The 17,363-nt window shown below is 34.2% G+C and overlaps 1 protein-coding gene across 4 annotated transcripts in view; it reads right to left on the reverse strand.

The window, feature by feature from the left end:
• Positions 1 to 17,363, reverse strand: part of LOC111602239 (beta-1,4-glucuronyltransferase 1) — a 75,873-nt gene that overhangs the window by 14,800 nt on the left and 43,710 nt on the right. For 2 of the 4 annotated variants that reach the window (XM_023319227.2, XM_023319229.2), the window contains one exon: positions 2,897 to 2,955. The exons of the other annotated variants lie outside the window; for them this stretch is intronic. The gene's annotated coding sequence lies outside the window, so the exon portion shown is untranslated. The remainder of the gene's footprint in view (positions 1 to 2,896; positions 2,956 to 17,363) is intronic. 4 annotated transcript variants of the gene reach the window in all.

A 17,363-nucleotide genomic window follows, 5' to 3' on the forward strand; every position in this document is an offset into this window, starting at 1 on the left:
TAGCAATTATTATGGTCACAAATATAATTACATTGGTCACGGAAATATCAAATTAAGCTGCCTGCCCGTATATGCATATATATATATATATATGTAATCTATGTTTGTATAATATAGATTATTTTTATTTTTATTTGCTATTGTGAAATTTCGTTGCCTTACGACTAAAAGTTTCATTTTTTTCCGTTTAATCTTTAACAAAAAAAAAAAATTGACAAACTTTGTTATTATAAACAAATTTTTGCTGCCGGTTAAGTCCCTTCAAAGTTGAGACACGCACGTGTGCGGATTGTTTCAGAGTTTCCTTTGCATAAATTTAAAATGGGTTCTGGGTAAAGGTAACAAAAATTTAAAAGTGAAAGTTCGTACTTTAAGGGAGGTACTTAAAGAAACTACTTGGAAAGTTTGATATGCAAAATAGATTAAGTTTCGCAATAGTTTCAAATATTAAACTTAAGCCGATATCTAAGTTTTGCCAAAATTTAATATTAATATAAATATTATAAATATATTCTATCTAAATATTCTATCTAAATATAGTTTAAACATATTTCATTCATTTTAGACTTTTCACATCTAGACCTACACTAACTTGTTTGCCAATTTTAATGTCCAAACCTAAAACCCAAAGGTTTAACACCTGAAACATGAAAATAAATTAGCTAATTACAATAGCATGATTAGAAAATCCCATAGAGACAGCGCAAAGCTAGGGCATTACTCATACGCAGCATGTGACAAACATGTATATATATATATCTATATATATATATATATATATATATATATACCATTTTTTTAAAGCATTCGCATTGGATGTCATAAATATTTTTTAGTAGCAGCACGTGAGCCAAAAACGAAGCGGGCCAAAGAAAAGAAAAAGTCAGAAAAAGAAAATGAAATGAAAATCGATTGTTTTTGACCTCATAGAGCCGTAGCACACATTTGGAACGTAGAGGCATTAGGCGACAGTCGGCCACCAATTCTACACATTCGCGATTCTCATTTCGCGTTTCTTGTTTCTCGTTTTCTAGACGGGTGCAATGGCACTAATGAAGAAAAGGGGCAACAGAAATAAAAACGAAAACTGAAAAAGCAAACAAACACGCCATGTCTCGGCGTGTAGGTGTCTGGCTTATTCCCAGTCCCAAGATTCAAGCAAAAAAAGAATGAAAAAAAAAACGAGGCAGACAGCTTTAATTCTATTCTATTATAAATATTCGTTTTTTTTTTCTTTTCAAGCGTTTGCCTATTTGCAGGCAAATGAATGTAACACGCGAACTAAGCTCAGTAGCACAATGAACAAAATAAAGTAATGCCCGCGAAAGCCAATAAATTTGCACAACACCCATGGAAACCATGGACAAAAAAAAGTGAAAGCAAAATGATGAAAGCACATAGATATAAATATACATATATATATATATATATATATATATATATATATGGAATGAAATTGCGGCCCAAAAATATGCCCAGGAGTGCAGAAGGCGCCCAACATTTTTTTTAATTAGTCAAAAATAAATATTTCGGTGTCTCATGTGGGCGAAGTGCAGAAGTACTTAAGAAATATAATTGTTCTGCTCACTTGAAAATGTTATTAAGTAGCCTGTGTCATCATTTGTTATTTTTGTCCAAGCAATTTGGGCCAAAAAATACTTCAGATATTATTAAGCTATTTATATTGTGAAGAATTACTTGAGCCACTTCAAAATCTTTAGTCCACCTACCTTTTTTTCTATTTTAGCAAGGAAAATTTAAGCTATATACAAGTCAGGCTAATTTAAAGCGTATTTACACAAGTCTTGTTGTTTCTGAAAACTTGGTCCAAGACATATATTTACTAAGACAAATATTTTTGGCATAACTGAAACATATTTTTTTAATTTTGCAAGCCAAGTGGAATGAGAAATATTTAAGTTATTTAGAAGGCATTTTTACTTTTAACATTTTGTAGTCTATCAAACAATAAAAAACGTGCTTCAAATTATTTATACATAATTTTTTATATATACATACATACATATTTTTAAAATTTTTTAAATATTAAAAAAAAAAGTACATACACTTACTTTTAAATATTTTTCATAAAATCTCGGTTGATATTTTTAAACTTTAGAAATCTCTCTTTGTCAAGCAAAACTCATATAAATTTGGCGCCCGAATTAGGGCGCTTGAATGCGAACCAATCATTTGCTTGGGCCATGTCGAAGGCTACAAAAAAAGTCCGACATTAATGCGGATAATGAGCGACAGTCGTCGAACGGCACGGAACTGACACGGCCAACATGTCAGAATAGTAACTAAGCGTCACGCCCACTTCGCCCTGCACACTAAAAGGTGTTTTCTGTATAGGTTGGACGGGGACAGCAGGTGCGATTATAATCGATTGTCTTTTGGCATAAGCATGCACAGCACGGTCGAAACGAAATGCAGAGCATTATGGGCAATAACTATTCGAAACGTAGTTACCCTAGCGCAAAGATATAGTCAGACATATATACATATGCATAGAAATATATGTACATATATATGTGCATAGTTATACAATCAAACACTCACACACTCGCTTTGGCACGCTTAATTTCATTAATTAAGTTTTTCTGCTGTATGCTTTCCCTTGTGGCTCGCCGGAATATTTGCATCCGGAGCAGCGCGTTGTTTTTGCTGCTTGGCGTGTTGCTGTTGCAAATGTTCTTTTCATTATCGCTTACATGCATTATGTGATTTGGCCATTAATTGATTGGTTAGCTCTTTGGAGCGCGCATTACAAATGACGCAATTGGAAAAGTCAAATGCATTTGCATTGCCCGCCCGAGATACCCAACATAAAATCAACATTTGCTACTAACCACTTCAGTCTAATTAAATTTGTTGCACGTGTCTGCTGACTTACATGTTAAGTAACCCAATTACAATGTCGTCGTTGTTTTGCTCAAGGTCTAGGCCACATACCTGCAAATGCAGAAGAAGAACAAACAGAAGAGTTAGACAAATAAGCAATTAGACAATTTCAATTCCAATTAACTGATTTGGACAGTCAAATATTGTTATTTGTATATAATATATATATAGAATAATATATAATACATAAAAAATAATATATAAGTATTAAATGACTGTAACAATATGTATAGGTATTTGTTTTATTTTGAAAGAGTAAATCAACTTAGTATTCATTTAATATAAATTGTATTATTACGAATATTAATAATTTAATTAAAAATAATAAGAACAAAGCTAAAAATAATTAAATTATAATTTAATACAATCATTTTTAAACTTTTAAAGTGCCCGATGGACTGCATAATATTTGTTGCAAAATAGTTTTAATTAATCCACAATTAAGATTTGTTTAAAAAAGATACTTTCAAAGATTCAAAGATTTCAAAGAATTCACAAATGATTCAACCTAAATCAACCCAAGTCAAACCTCTTACAATATTATTAAATAACCCATTTCAGCTTGTAATAACGGAAAGCTAGTCTTCAGGCACTGGAAAGCATAAACAAATTGAAAAAAACAAACCCATTTTTTTTTTTCAATTACTGAGACAATCGACATTAAATAAGACTTACGGAACATATGTGTAGACCCAATACCGTTTCTTAAAGTGCTGGCAGCAATTTCAAGTGCTACGCAACGCACACGCAATGTGAATATAATATGAGAGATAAATTGAGTGCGTCGGTGAATCAAGACAAGGACGAGGCGGGGGCACAGCTGAGACAGCAGAGAAGCAGAGGTGAGCCGGCCAGAGCTGGAGCGCGCGCCTTTAAGTAGGCAACAAAAGACAAGCGCTAAAAGTTAACAGCAGCAAGCACTCAAAAGCAGGTATACACAAGCACACAAGACCCACCTGCACTACAGTTATATATTTATTTATTTATGCAAAAGGCAAATGGCAACACGTGCGAATTGCGCGCAAAATTTCGCTGCCTTCAGTTTCCTTACATTTTCAACATTTGACTGACTGCACTCTGGCAGGGAAAGTCGAAAGTTCGAGAGAGGATGGGAGATAGAACGATTCGTTGCTGAAATTCTGGAACACATTTCGCTTAACGAGCATATTCAATAGCACTTGTTGGTCAGGACAAACGCTTTTAGAGCTCAGCTACTTGTGCTGAATGTAATGAAAACACCAAAATGACTTTAAAGATGTTTGAATAAATGAAGAACTTATGAATATTCCGTAGCTGAAGTACATGTTCAGCACTCACAATTGACTATGTTTAGCTAACAAGCGATAAAGTTCTTACTCTCTCGCTCTCTTTCTGTGTCTGTTTTAAGTTTGAAACTCATCAAGTGCAGCAAGTAAAACTTTAAAAACGTTTTTTTTTTGAACTCTTAGGCAAACTTATGAACCTATGCAAAGTGAAGTCGTCATCTTAAAGAAATTTAAACTTTGCCCTCAAAATCATTTAAGCAGATAACTTCATAAGTCTTCCCTCTTCAGTATATACAAGCAAAGATAATTTTATAAATAGCATATGCTGCCGAAGGAAGAAGCGAAGTAATTATCTATAATATCATAGTCGGTGCTAATAGGATATCGAATACTCAATCATAGCTAAGCTATTCCCTTAACACATGCAACGAGCGAATCCATTGAGTAAGCAGTTCATAGTTTAAGTTTCGGCTGCCAAATACCCATTTAATCCTTGTTGTCAGCTGCTAGCAGCTACTGCGCTGTTCTCCTAACCAAATGCGAATGCGAGAATGTATCAATAGACAACAAAACTAAATACCAAAATACAACATACAACATACTAAGCAAAACACACTCGTGTACAAGCGTTGTACAATATTTGTATTACATTTTGTACACATTGTTCATCCTTATGGTCTTAGGGGTTCCTCGGTTCGGTGGCTTCTACCCAAAAAAAAAAAAAGCGAAAAACAAAAAACAAAAATCAGGGGCATCATGCAAAAAGCAACGCGGCGAGTTTTATGTATTTTTGGCATTCTTTTTTTTTTTTGTACTTTTATTGTACAGGACAAGAGTATGATAGGCAGGAGTAGGCATATTTCAACCCAGAGAATTCTATTGCTCTGTTATCAAAGCTGATTTCAATTAAAGATATTCCTGCTGGCATACATGTTAAGAGAGAGAGAGAGGGTATACGCTAGTCAGTCAGTTTGTACTATATCACTTTTGTTATTGTTTCCACGTATTATCATGGCTTGCATTGCCATTGTGCTCAAATGTACATGTATTTGTGTGCGCAGTTAATCCTATCAGCTAGAATGGCGATGCTCCATACAATCTCTCACTCCTTGTCCAATCCAGCGAAAAGATAAAATTGGCGAGCTTCTAGCATTTGAAATAGTATAACAAACCAATGAAGTGGAAGGCACTGGCAGAGCGAGAGCGAGAGACAGAGCCAGAGCTAGAGCCACATCCATAGCTGTACAAATATGTCTATAAATATTTGTCTGAATGCGTCTGTTCTTGTATTATACTCACTTGAGCGTAATCAAATGTAAACGAATCACATTATAGGCTTTTGCTATATTAGGTAAATGCAAAGTGTTTTAAGTGCTTAACAAGACTTTTATACCATTCTACTCCGTTTGCATTGACTATGACTCTTTACTATTTTACTTAAAATTAATAAAAGGCTTAGAGATTTAGATTGAAATTGTAAAATCAAATATTTATTTAGAATGGCTCAATTGCAATTTGAACAAAATATTAATTACATTTTTGTGCATGAAGCAAATTAAAATTGTAGAGCTGGCTACATATCGCCAGCAGAGCAACGAGAAATCAATAAAAAATATATAAGGAAATATTGTAAAACTCAGAAAGAGTTTTTTTTTAGCAGCTCTTGAGGGAATTACTTTTTTTTTTGCAATACTAAATAAATCATGTTGATGATTTGGCAGAAAGTGTGTGAAAATACAGGGAAATCTGTATTAACAATTCATAAAACCATTTTTCAAAAATTTGAATGATACATTTTAAAGCCTTAATTAAATTTTTAATGTACTACTTTGATTTTTTGATATGTGAATATCAAAAATATTTAAATATGAATTATGAGAATTTAATTTCAATTTTTTTTTAATAAAAAAATAATATAAAATTTATAAATTAATTGATTTAAATTAACTTTTTAAAATTAAAAAATTGTAATTAAATTATTTTTTAATATTTGTAAACAATACATATGTAAATTCCTATATTTATCTTATTAAATTTTAAACAAAAATGTTACTATTATTATTATTACTTTAATATACGATTTTGAAAAAAGTAAAATACATTTTTTTAGGATTGTTATGTTTTTGTTTTTAATTTTTCGAAAACCATAAATGTCGTGTAAATATTTATCTTTGTATTATACAATTTATTAATAAATATAAAGCTGTTACCTTAAAGACTTACAACACAAAATAGCTAATCAAAAATTTATAATCTAACTAATTATGCTTTGCTCCGTATTATTTTAAGTATATTTAATGTTGATATAATATTTTCCTTTAACTTACTCATTCACCTGTTACTCACATCAAGTTCAATAATTCAAAGAAATAATTTATTGATCTGAATTCTAGCTTTGTGATAGCTGAAGAGTTGACTTAACCAAGAATCGAATTACAGTCAGACAGAATTTGCCAGTTGGACTAGCTGTCCAGTTTCAATTACCATTTACTGCAATCAGCTAACTCATAAACCAGGTCCAATGCTAGGCAGCTACAATAGCCAAACTCTCATTTACATGTTTGTTCTCTTTGCCAGCTGCATACCAGCGACGAGGCCATGCGTGAGCCTCATCAAGCGGCATGAAGAGTTCAAAGATTGTCTGGCATAATGTTGCATCCAGTTGCAATTTGTATTTGTAGCAACGGAAAATTGGCACTTCGATCAGCTTCATGCCAGATTCCCATGAGAGTGCGAAAAACTCAATTTACAGCGACGTTCCTTCCAGCTCGCCATGCGGAAGAGAACTTTTCCTGCTCCAGACAAAGAGAAGAAGAAAGAAAATAACACTCCAGCTCTATTCGATTAACGACTGTGCCAGGAGGTGTGGGAGTACGGTGAGGTTGCTGTGGCGTGTGTTGACCAATAATGGGTGTGCCATTATAATAAATACTGCTAGGCCATTAGGAAATTGTGCAGGGGTATTCGAGGAAGTAGGAGCCTAAGCAATACGTAATTCGAATATCATCAGCTCTTGTTGAACAACCACAAATTGTGTTGGCCATCATCGAAGAATTTGCATTAATAAAATAAACTTAAAATCTAATTTCAGTCGCCTCATATATATATATATATATACATTTGTGGTTAGAAAACATTTTCGAATTACTTTTAAATGAAAACTTAAGAAACTTTTCATTAAAGTCTACTCAAGAGTTGAGTCAACTTCAATGTAATTCATTGAAGAGAGGGAGCTTGGCTTTTTCTGCTCAGGCACTTTAATTTTGAATGTTCTGGTTCTGGTTGGTCGCCTGTCGCCATTATATGCCTATGACAGCTCGCTAAATTAATGGCCATAAAGTGAATTGACTGAAATTAACTCATTAACGAGAGTGCCATCATCATAAAGTTGGCAAAACGTACTAAGCGCGCTCATTTCAAGAGCATTTAAATGCCTCTAAACATATATATACAGACTATATATACAGACTAAATATCAAGTCCAACAGGAGTGGGAAAAAACATAATTCTTAGTGCCAGTTCACGTGAAATAATTTCAAAGACTCTTGAGCGACTTCAACGCAATTATTTAAGGTGGTTTTATTGCCTACTTTGGACTTGAACTTTGAACTGGGCAGCAGCTAATCATCTTGCTGCATGCAACTGACAATTACAACGCCTATTAATGAAAGCAATTTGCGCGTGTTTAAAACAGCATTTGAGACGTCAGCTCGCTTAAGGCAGAGTAATTGCTACACCAGATTATTAAATGAAGACATTATGGCAACGCCTTGGCAGCGGCCAGCTCTGGCTTCGGCGCTGGCTATATATGGCCACAATAGCCAGACCAGGCCAAGTGGCCAAGACAGGCTGCTCATTTCATGCGCATTTAACTAATCTGTCATCTAATCCGAATGTGCATCAGACTGTGGTCAAGGAGAGCGTCGCGTCGCGTCGGCTCGACGCTTCTTTTGTACGGCTCGGCCTGGCTTCCCACCTTGAAACCTGTATCAGAAATCGGCCTTAGCTCTGCTGGCCATTTGGCAATTACATAAGTATACAAGAACAATAAACAATTAGCTTGTTGCAAATAAATTCTGGAGCTGGCATGTAACAGGAAATGTGTTAGTTTAGTGAGCATTTTCTAAATTGAAACTTGTTGCTAGAGCATTTCAATGTGCTCGTCACGTCGCGTCGTCATGAAACTCAATGATGAACCGCAAACCGGAGACTTCTTGACTTTTGGGCTTTCATTGCAACTGCTGCTGCAACTACTTCCACTCACTGCATTGTTGTTCATCTCTGCCAGTCAGTCAGCCCGTCTGTCTTGCTTTTTTAGCTACTTTCATTTCACAGCCCGCTGCACTAGTGCAACATAGTTGCCCTCTTAATCTGCCTCGCGCTCTGTTTCTCAGCATTTATCAGTTACCATTGTGCTTGGACTAGCTTTTCCCCCTTTGTTGCAGCTGCGTGATAACAGCTCGAAATGTGGTGTCCCATTCAGCTATTCAGTGGGGAGGTGCCTTTTGTTGAAAGGTCAATTCGACTGATAAAGAAACCTCATAACTTTGATGTGTACAATTTCACTTGAAACTAACTCTAATCTGTTGAACAATTACAATGTATATAAACGAAAATATCGTATTGTATTAAGTACTATAACACAGGAAGCCAACAATCTATGATAAACAAGAAACACAACCGGAAGCGACTGAAAGCCTTAGCTTTAATTATTAATAATACAATTGCTCAGAAAAAAGTCAAGCTTAGAGAACAGAGAAGAACAAACAAAAATAAGAACAATGAAAAAGTCTGAAACAAATTTGCAACATTCCAGACAGAAAGTTATGAAAGCAATGTTGTATTCAAATTTAATATACCTGAACCAGGCCAAACGTAATAAAAACAATATCAGAAAAATATACACAAAACATAAAGATAAAAAAGATTGCAGAACTTTATGAACGTAAGAGTCATGAAAGAAAATAAATGAATTTGCTTGATTATTCATAGCAATTGAGTTTCGACTTCATTTAATTGATTTTCATAGTTATTTATTCTTTATACTCGTTCACGAAGTGAAAAGAGTATATTGATTTTGTGCCATGTCCGTCTGGCTGCCCCTTCTACCTGTTTCCTACTCTCCCTGCTGAAGACTTGACTTAAAAAATGTTAAGACACGTCCACTAGGGGCCGCGGCAAATTGGGATTATATACTAAAACGCTGTTCACTATTACTATTAATATATATCTTCCAAGGCTAGAGGTGCAAAATAAGACAGTTAAGTCACTGCAGACTCCCTTCAATGATTTTTGGACCGTGAACGAGTATTGTAAAGTCACAGGCTCCCCTCTTCAATATTCTTCTTATTTCATAATAGGTTCTTAAACTCGTCACGCATTTTGAAGCCTAGCACAAATAAAAACTGTGACTAATAGCGCGACGCACCCGCTAATGAGCAATAAATATAACTTAATTATCGCATATTCAGCTATTTGGCCAAAGAATTCATGGCAGCAAAAAACATGTACAAAATTAAACCAATTTATCAATTTTTAATAATGATGAAGTCTTTTAATTTTTGCTGTTTATTTACAAACGCCAAGGCTTTTTAATTAGTTTTATGCTGTAGCCACATAAAGGCAGCACAGCATAAACTAACTGTGAGGCCAAGATCCCAGAGGGAAGAGTGGAAGCGGCTGAGCTCACAACTGGCTAAAAGGCAGAAGAGTAGATGAAGCAGAAGAAAAAAGATAAGCAAGCATTGCAATTAGGCATTGAGCTCAACTCTTAATTGAGTTGCGAGCTAACAGAAGTTTTCGATTCATTATTTGACTGATTATTATCATTGTTATTAATGTTCTTATTACAATTATCATTCTTATGATTATTATAATTATTAGTTGTATTATTCACATATTCATTATTATTCCTTGGAGTATGATCTTTTGACTTTTGCTTCTCTATTTAGAATAATTTACTATATTTACTGTTTCTCAGTTTGTTTTAGATTTGGATCTATTCATGACACAAGAGCATCTACTCTTCGGCATGCTAAACTTTAAAGTTCTCTCATCAATTAATTTTCATAAATCACTTGAGTTAAATGATTTCTTCAATTGCATCATGCAGCATTCCGTTGTGCCGGTTTGCCTTATGAAAACTTTAAACAAATTGTCATCCAATGTCTTTGACGAACATAGACAATTAACAAACCGTTCAACAGCTTATCGGCACAAGGTCGTTGAGGAGGCTTCCTCATTAAATGTAGTCATTAGCCGAAATAAACATATAAAGATCCCCGCCAAAAGACCTTCAAGGTTCACTAACTAAAATAACCATTTGGCTGAGGAATTAACCATTTGCCTGCTTAAGCACATAACACATAAATTAAAAATTATAACCAAGAAAATATATATTTATATATATTTAATGCGCTTAAGTAATAAAAAATGGTAGGCTAACCTTGAAATATATATGTTTAACATGTTTATTTTTTAATCAAGAATCAATCATAATTTATTCTCAAATTTTTTTCATTTTAAATTCGTTAAGTGTAGCCCTTGAAGAACTTTTTAGATAAAAATCAAATATGTATTCTTGATTTTGTTGTTAATAAAGAACTTTTATAATGTCGTCTATGCTATTAGGGTACATATGTTTAATTTATAAATATAATATACACTTAATTTTTCTTTAATAGTTAAAAAAGTCTCTTGTTAAGTTAAAAAGGTCTCTTGTTAAATGACTTTTTTAACTATTAAAGAAAAATTAGTATATATTATATTTATAAACTAAACATATGCATAGAATGCACTATTATCAGTGATATATATATATATATGTATATATGGAGCAGAAGAAGCCTTAAAAAATGCATAAAATACACTCAGCATAAACTATATTATGGCAACTATAAATAATAATATGAATGAACAAACAAAAGCGCAGCTGCCTGATTCAACAGGGCAAGCAAGTGTTCAAGTTAGTCACTCAGTCAGTCAGTCAGTAATTTCGTCATTATTTTCAATAAATGTACACGCAAAAGGCAAAATAAATATGGCAAATTGAAGTGGGCAACATTAGCTGCCGGAGGCTAAATAACAACAACAACATAAAACAGCCTCAACGCAATGCGCATGCGCAGCACGCAATGTCAAAAGAGAGTCCAAAAGTTGTTGCTAAAGCCAGAGCCAAAAGCAAAGCCAAGGTTGTTGTAATGATTGTAGTTGCTGTTGTTGAGTTGTTGTGGCTTCAAGTACAACAACGTACAGCCGAGTTATGTTAGCGCCATAAATAGTTGGACTCCAGCATAGAACGTGGAAGCTGCTGATGTTTAATTGCGAGTTGTAAAAAATTGCTTGGGGTGGGCCTAATCAAAAGCCAGAGAAAAAACAACTTAAAAGCTAGTCAATTGAATGCAACAAGGCAAGGGTTAAAGGCAATAACTCTTAATGAATACAGAATGCAGAATGGGAATTGATAGATCGTGTGAATAGCTCACATACTTCTCTTAAACTGAAGTGTTATATAGCTTAATTGCAGTCAACTGCTGTTATTACTCTGAAGTTTATGGCTCATCAGAAACTTAAATTTATAATAGAAAATTTCAAGCCATTTTTATGACTTAACATAATGCATTTCTATGCGTGCGATTAGACATAATCAACTGGTTGAGGCAAATATGCCCATTAATTCTAAGCCTACAATAAGTGCTCAGTTTCAAAGCCGCATCACGAGCACACAATCTCTTTGCCTGGAACACCTGCAAGCTAGAGTTTTTAATGCCAAAAGCATTTCCCAGAAGTACTTAAGCATAAGTAGAAGAGCGCCACCACTGAGCACCGCCGAACCACAGCACAGCAACACACCATTATTCCTCATATCTCAGTAATTTGATTTATTGAGGCGCAAATGTTAAGACCTTGCCCTGCTGTCATCCAGACGGACCTCAGACATCAAAACCATGTTAAACACATGGCGCACTTAAAGATAGGCAGACGAAGTCTGCACCATCATCTGGCTAACATGTGACTGCAGCCCGAGACTTGTAGATAAGCACACCAAAACGGGCTCAAACTGACACGAGTATAAACTTTAATGAGAAATAAACGAACACTGAAATTGTCACATTTCAGTCGCAAGTCGCATACCGCAAATGCACTCTTGGACAATGACTCTTTTTTATACGAACTTGAGAAATCGTAGATAGCTTGCTTACTTTTGCAATACCCTAGGAATGCAGTTCAACTGCTGATAACTGATAAATTATGTAAGATGTCAGGTTGTCATTGTCATTGTCATTGTCATTGTCATTGTCATTGTCATTGTCATTGTCATTGTCATTGTCATTGTCATTGTCATTGTCATTGTCATTGTCATTGTCATTGTCATTGTCATTGTCATTGTCATTGTCATTGTCATTGTCATTGTCATTGTCATTGTCATTGTCATTGTCATTGTATTGTCATTGTCATTGTCATTGTCATTGTCATTGTCATTGTCATTGTCATTGTCATTGTCATTGTCATTGTCATTGTCATTGTCATTGTCATTGTCATTGTCATTGTCATTGTCATTGTCATTGTCATTGTCATTGTCATTGTCATTGTCATTGTCATTGTCATTGTCATTGTCATTGTCATTGTCATTGTCATTGTCATTGTCATTGTCATTGTCATTGTCATTGTCATTGTCATTGTCATTGTCACTGTCATTGTCATTGTCGTTCTCATTGTTTTAACATCAACCCACCATAAGCATAATGATAGTTTTCATTGTCATTATCCATTACCATTACCATCATCATGCCATATTATTGTCAATATTCGTGTTCTTACTTCATTTCCCAAGTTGCCCATCCATATAAATTTGTCAGATATACCCTATACCACTTGGTCATGCGATGAGAGTTAGCAATAGGATGAGATGGAGAGCATATGCGACAAAGCGAAGCAACCAGAGAGATATGAAAGATCGTTTAGATAGGCGCTCGTTTCGACACGCAAAAGGCCACTTAGGCCAAAAATGTAGCATCGCTTGGTATACGACATTTCAGATGCTATGATAGATTAAGCGCAAACTCTATGTTGCACTATCGGATGAAATTCTCGCGCGTGACAGGCGTTGCAATGCTATCGATTACCCCAAAGATAGCACGGCTGCAAGCAAAGGTATTTATAAAATGCACGCCCTAAATGGACACTCATTAAGCGGTCCACTAAGCTGTCCCTATGCGCCCTGCCATGGCTAATATATATATATATACTATATACTTATAAATAGCCCGGCTGAGTGAGCCAAATGAATGCCATGGACGTGGGTCAGTCCATGGGGCTGTCATTAATGGCGCCGCTCGTTGGCCCACAAAGAGGTTTCCATAAGTATATACAGCTAGGCCAAACGAGTTTTCGGCGGCCACTCAGCTCAGTTCATGATTCTTGTTTCTCGATTCTTGGCCAGTCTGCAAAGCAATTGCCTGTATGGTAGCTAAAAATGCACTACAATTAGCCAAAACAAAAAAGAGGGAAAAGTTTCAGTTGCAATTCGAAAGAGTTAATAACTTGGCTGTTTGAGCATCTTATCTTTATAAGACAACAAGATTAAAACGTTATCACAGATAAATAAGCAAAGTTTCTTAGGGCACAATTATTTTCCATATTCTGTTTTGCACTTTATTGTGTTGCAATCGTTTTTATTTATTTGAAAAAGTAATACAAAGTATTTTACAAACAATTTAATTTATTTAAACACACTTTAGCTATTTGAAATTTCATTTTATTTTATTTTATTTTGCTATTTATTTTACGGTTGTGATTTTCTACTCACACGTTTGGCTATTGTTTGATATTTATGTGTATACCATATGGCCATAAGAAATTCCATTTCATTTTGATATTGCTAGATATTTTTAGACAGATTTTTGGCTTAGTTTTGTTTTGTTTTGCTTTGTTGTGTTATTTTATGTTGTGAAAAGTGTAACATCGCATATGTGGTTGATGAGATTTAACAGCAAATAACTGCACGTCATTCGGATCATGAAAGCATTCAGACCGAAGCGGCATAAGCTATACGAGCGTTCAAGTATATGGCATATAGATTTGCAAACAGACTGAAACACACACAGACAGACAGTCAGACAGACACGGCTCTTGATATGCAGGCAAGCGGCAAACCGAATAACAAAACGGCAGCAAATTGAATTTTGTGCACAGAAATTGAGTGCTTAAAGAATGAAAGCAAAAGAATTGAAGCATTATAATACAGTTTTTCGCAAAGAGTTGGCTAATGTTAAAAAATAGGAAACAAAGTTTCTGACGAGCTCAGTTTCATGTTGGAAAGTCTTAGGTAACATACTATAAGAAGAAATTTAATATCACTTTCGAAAGCCCCAGACTGTAAGACATTTGTTAATTTTCTTATGTTATAACTCTTCTATATTAACTTTCAGTAATTTAAACTTTCACTTTAAAATTATAAATAATTTTAAATTCAATTTAAAAATTAGAAAATAATTTTTTAAACTGTGTATACCAAAATTGCTATTAAATTATTTAATCTCAATTTGATTTAATAATAATTTAGTAGTAATTCTGCATTAAATTTGTATTTTGCCTAATTAATTAATTTCTTTTTTATTTTTTAGGCTATCCATTTTCGCAATTGTCTATTCTATTCGAAATATTGCGCTCTATATATAAATGGATATAAAAAACCTCTAGTCAAAAATTTAAAACTACAAATAATGGTTAGGACAATACTTCACGTTGATGCTGAACTTTATGTAATTGGGACTTAGCTCAAGTACTTTTGCACTGAGCCAAAATAGTTTTCAAGATGATTGCGACTCAGTTCAAATTTTGACTTCTGTTCATGTTTGAAAACTTTAGGCAACAAAATTGGTAACTTAGCTAGATGCAGTTCATAATGCTTCATAAATGTATAGTCTGACTATTTTAAAAATAATGATTTTAAGCTGGATTTTTCAAAATTAAGATCTCGTTTTAATTACCATTTACTTTATTATTATAATTTATGCTATTTAATTTAAATTCACATTTTATTTTTGAATTATTAAATTCATTAGGTTGAGTACAATTTAATTTCTCTATTTGTCACTTATGTGAACTTTCCTTTACAAAGATAGCAAGCTCGAGGGAAAGAGGAATAAAAATATGTTTATGCACTGCAAACAAAGACCACAGAAATTATTTAATGTTCGTAATTGTTATATAAGTTGCAATCGTGTTTACTGACAAAACAAAAGGCATGCAAGACAACAATTGTGAAAATCATTGCCGTCAATTTGTTGCAACTAATTGCAAATGCCTAGGCAAACAAAAGACAGCTACGACAAAAACGACAACGACGACCTTTGGAGCAAATATTTTTATATTTATTTTTATTTCAGTTTTGTTTTCCTTCATCCACCATACAGAAATTTAATTGTGCAAACAAAACTTGGCCAGTGCCATCTCCAGCGTTCCAACGTTCCAACCTGCCCATTTATTCAACTCTTTTTTGCTGCTTTTTGTATTCGTTGGATTCTCTAGTTATATACGGTTAATTGCTTTTGGCTGTGCTTTTTTTGTTTTCTGTATTATTGGTAGTTGGCTTGGTTTGTTGGCTTTTTGGTTGCTTCCTACTCGTGGCCGCTTGAACTCTTGATCTTTCAAGGTTATGACAGCACCTTGGCGTCTCTTGGGCCATTATCTTTATAATAATAACTCAGGCAACACTCACACATATAAATATATATATATATATATATATATATATATACATATTGTTAAGTAAGTAATGTTGTAAAAAAAGAAAAGAACAACATCACGAAACATAATTATCACGCACCTTAATAATAATTTCCTTTTTTTGGGCGTAGATCTTAAAGATTTCTGCTGCTACTTGAAATGAATGGACATTATGCAAAAATGTGGGCGTCTACCGGGTACACGCCCACCATCAGCTCTTAATTTCGGACACTGCCAGCGTGACGTATACTTAACATAAAAAGCTGCAGTACAAATTAAAGGAAAACAAAAACGAACTTCGAATACTCTAGAAATGTTAATTAAGTTAGAAGCAAACAAACTCTTAAAAACTAATAGAAATTTTCAAATATTTTATTATAATAATATTAATAATATAAAATATTATATAATAATTATATAATAATTATAATAATAATTATATAATAATATAAAATATTATATATAACATACAATAAATTTGGCTCTCATCATTTCACACATTTAAGCAAGAGTATAAAAACTTTAAGAACACATATTTTAAACACAAGAAGAAGCTAGAACTAACACCTCGAAGACAATTGCTGTGGAGCGTTAGAGTAATAAAACAAAAACCTTATTTCCTTTACTTTGTTTGCATGACAGCTATATGGTACATAAAGAATAAATTTAGTTTCTGTAGCCAGCGATGCGTTACACAATTCATGCGAGAATTAGAATACTCGCCGCAAGGGTATCCCAAGAAAAGGTACATGGTAGAGAAATTTGCATAGTGTTTGTTAAGTGAAATAAAAGGAAAACCCTCGAACAGAAAGCAATGCTAAAGTCATGTCGAGAGAAATCTGAGCAAATGAAGTAAAGGTGTCAAGAACTTTATTGACAGGCCTCAAGCTGGCTGGCTGGCTGGATGACTGAATGACTGACTGACTGCTTGACTAACTGGCTTGGCAAACAAAACGTAATGCTCGCAAAAAAAGCGGAAAAAAAAAGAAAAGTTAACACAAAGACCAAAAAGCTGGAACCCAGAACTCTCCCTCGTGTAGGAAGCCGATGAAAGCAAATAAAACAAAACAAACTGAAAACGTGACAAGCCTGCTGCCTGTCCCAAAAACAACAACAAATGCATGATGACAACAAACAAAAACAAGAAAAATATATTTTTGCATTGACAAATGAGCTACGTGAAAGTTTTGCACAACTAACTCCTCGGGCCATTGGCTCGAACGCTACCGTCGACCTGGGGCCTGGAGGGGCCTGACTGACAAAATCGAAACCCGAGTAATTAGCACTTATTGAGATCAAAGTCAAGTGAATCCGCAGCGAGCAATGCGAACTAGTTTGGCGAACTCATGTGGGCAGCAGCAGCATCGGTAACTAGAGGTCGACACACTTTTCGCAGTCACTGTCATTGGCAAGTAAATAGAGCACAGCAAATAATAACATAAATAGTCATAAAGCTGACGCTCA

Source organism: Drosophila hydei, unplaced genomic scaffold, assembly GCF_003285905.1.
Source record: "Drosophila hydei strain 15085-1641.00,03,60 unplaced genomic scaffold, DhydRS2 tig00000149-arrow-pilon, whole genome shotgun sequence".
NCBI lineage: Eukaryota > Metazoa > Arthropoda > Insecta > Diptera > Drosophilidae > Drosophila > Drosophila hydei.